We start from the raw sequence: 3,734 nt of genomic DNA, 5'->3' as shown, positions 1-3,734 counted from the left end.
ACCTCTTTTGGAATTATAAGCATAAAAATTAAAAGTTCCTTGACTAGAAGATATCATTCATCAACTCAAGTCTATTCAACCTGGAAATAAGATTGCGGAAAAACGAAATCTGAGTAGCATGAACAATTGTTGTTTGATACATGATTGGCTTTTTACCAACATTAGCAATTGTGTCATTTAAATTTTGTTTTCATGATTCAGTTCCATAGACTCAGGGATTTCCTCTCCCCCTCCCACATCTCCTTCCCCAACTGCTTTTCCCCATATTATTACAATAGTATAGTACTTCAGCAACAGTCACAAGTTCACCATTCTATTCAAGCTTATCATGACATTGCAGGTATAAATACTAGTAGGAAGTCGAGCATCCTATTCTCAATATATATTTAATAGTGTTATTGGGAGTCTACCTTTTATTCTGGACTACAGATGCACACTGAAATATTATCTTCACTTCTCAGCATTATAATCTGTTACACAGTTCCTCTAAGAGAGAGAGAGAGAGAGAGAGAGAGAGATCTTGTATTTTGCATCAAACTTGCGTTATATCAGAGAGAACAAATGATATTTGTCCTTTTGGAATTGGCTTATTTCACTGAGCATAATGGTCTTAAGTTGGGACCATTTGGTTGCAAATGGTAGAATTTTATTCTTTTTTAATGGCTGAGTAGTATTCTTTGCGTTGATGTATCACGCCTTCGTTATCCATTCCTCTTTTGTTGGGCATCTGAGTTGTTTCCAGTTCTTCACTATTGTGGATTGTGCTACTGTAAATATAGGATTACAGGTCACTTTCTCATGTGAGAATTCATGTCTTTTGAATACATTCCCAGAAGTAGGATAGCTGGGTCATACAATAGATCGATTTTCAGTTGTTTTAGTATTCTTCAGACTGATTTTCATAGTGACTGTCCCGGCTTATACTCCTACCAACAATGAGGTAAGGTAACTTTCTCCCCATATTTGTGCCAGCAATCTGAATATAGGCCAGTCTTACTGTAGTTAAATGGAACCTCAGTGTGGTTTTTGCTTGTATTTCCCTGATGGCTAGGGAGTCTGAGCATTTTTCATGTCTATTAACCATTTGAGTTTGTTCTTAATGCTGAGTTTGACTGCTACTTGAGATATGCCGAATTAAAAATGATGATATCTTTTGGTGAATGATTATTAATTTCTAATTTTTTCTATATTTCTATCCCTGTAGGACACTTATGAAAAAATAATTCGATGATATGATGATAATTTTAGCATTCATTGAAAACACACCATTCATTAGACTAAATGAATATCTGACACTAATATGTCACTGATAAGCAACTATATGTGTTAAGATCTTCTGTTATCAAAAAACAAACATTAGAACTGAGATTCAGGAGCTGGAGCTGTGTTCTAGCAGTTAAAGCACTGGCATCTAATTTGGGTGCTAGTCTCAGATCCCTGCTGGTATACCTGAGAAAACAGCAAAAGATAGCCCAAGTATTTGGGACACTACCCACATAGGGAACCCTGGAAAAACTCTTTGCTTCTAGCTTCAGACCAGCCAACTCTGGATGTTATAACCATTTGGGCAGTGAATCAGCAGAGGGAATCTCTCCCTCTTTCTCTCTCTGTCTCTCTTCCTTTCTCTTTGTGTCTTTCTCTCTGTGACTCCACCTTTCAAATAAATTGAGATGCATATGTAAAACATTATTTGAAATATAAAATGTTAATATTTATTCAATACTCTTGGATAGCTATGTGTAAGACATATCTATTTCTCATTTTTAAAAAATTATAACAAATAGTGAACCATCAATGAAAGATCTCTCTTTCTCTGTCTCTCTTCTCTCTGCAAAATATGCCTTCCCAATAAAAATAAATAAATCTTAAAGAAATAGTTTAACTAAAATGGCAATAGTTCAGCAAGAATATAAGAAGGAGCTATAAATAGCACTTATATGCAAAGTTATAATTGTTATTCATATATAGTACATTTTTAAATTAAGTAATTTAAAATTTACTTTTCCATGATATAATTCCATAGGCTCTGGGATTTCCCTTCCTCCTCACCCTAAATCTCTACCCTTGACACTGATCATTACAATAATACAGTCCTTCACAATCAGTCTTAAGTCCATCATACTGCTATTTAAGTGTATCCTACATTATAGGCATGGACAGTGGTGGAGAGGCCAGCGTCTGATTGTCAAAGTACATTCAACAGTTTCATTGCGAGCCCATCTATGACTTGGAAGTAGAGATGTACAATGCATTGTATTGATAGTCTCTACTATCCAGTTGTTATATATCCCCTTAAATGAAAACCATAAAGAAAATCAGCAACAGAGTGAAAAACAGAAAATTTGCAACATGAAGTTAAATAACATGCTACTGAATGACCAATATGCTGCTGAAGAAATTAAAAAGAAAATCAAAGACCTATCTTAAGCAAACAATGCTATTATATGACCTCTGAATCAGTGAGGAAATTAAGAAAAACAAAAACTGTTTTAAATGAATAAATATAAAAACAAAAATACCAAACCCTCCGAGATGTAGCAAAAGCAATTTTAAGGGCTATTGATCTTGTGTTTTGCCTGAAGATTGCTGTATGATATCAGAGAAAATATGTGATATTTATCATTTGGGGATTGGCTTATTTCACTGAGCTTAATGTCTTTAGTAGACCATTTGGTTGCAAATAGTAGAATCCCAATCTTTTTAATGGCTGAGTAATATTCCATGAGGTAGATGTACCATGGCTTCTTTATTCATTCCTCTTTTGATGGGCATCTGAGTTGTTTCCAATTCTTTGCTATTGTAAATTGTGCTGCTATAAATATAGGGTTATAGATTCCCTTCTGTCATATGCAGTTTTCATTTCCTTTGGATATATTCCCAGAAGCAGGATAGCTGGGTCATATGGCAGGTCAATTTTCAGTTCTCTTAGAACTCTCAATAATGACTTCCATAGTGGTTTACCAGCCTACACACTCACTAACAGTGAAGAAGCGTAGCTTTCTCCCCACATCCACCAGCAGGTTTTGTTAGTTGAGTTCTGAATGCAGGCCAGTCTCACTGGAGTTAGGTGGAATTCCAGTGTGGTTTTCATTTGTATTTCCCTGATAGTTAGGAAGGGTGAGCATTTTTTCATGTGTCTACTAGCCATTTGAATTTGTTCTTTTGAAACTGTCTGTTCATTTCCTTCACCCATTTCTTTACCCAGTTGTTTGTTTTTCTGTCATTGAGTTTCTAAAGCCCTTTATAAATCTTCGATCTTAGTCCCCTGTAGATTGTGTAGTGTGCAATGATTTCCCCCATTTTATTGGTTGTTTCTTCATTTTGTTGATCAATTTTGCCGTACAGAAGCTTTTTAGCATGATGTAGTCCCATTTGTTTATTTTGCTTTGAATACCTGTGCTTTTGGTGACTTTTCTAAAAGTCCTTGCCTTTTGCTTATATCTTGTAGAGTGCTTTCTATGCTTCCCTCTAACAGTTTGAGGTTTCTAGGTGCATTTAGATCCTTGATCCACTTAGAGCTGATTTTTGTATATATAAATCTGCAATGAAGTCATCGGTTCCAGGGCTTTTCTTGCTTGGGAACTGATTTTCTTGTAAGAACTGATTCAATCTCAGTTCTTGATATAGGTCTATTTCAATTACTAAGGGCCTCATGCTTCAGTTTTGGTAGATTGTATGTCTCCAAAAATCTATCCATTTTTCTCTAGGTCTTCTGATTTGTTGGCGTATAGTTA

Source organism: Ochotona princeps, chromosome 9 (genome assembly GCF_030435755.1).
Source record: "Ochotona princeps isolate mOchPri1 chromosome 9, mOchPri1.hap1, whole genome shotgun sequence".
Taxonomy (NCBI): Eukaryota; Metazoa; Chordata; class Mammalia; order Lagomorpha; family Ochotonidae; genus Ochotona; species Ochotona princeps.
Note: the sequence above shows the minus strand (reverse complement) of the source record.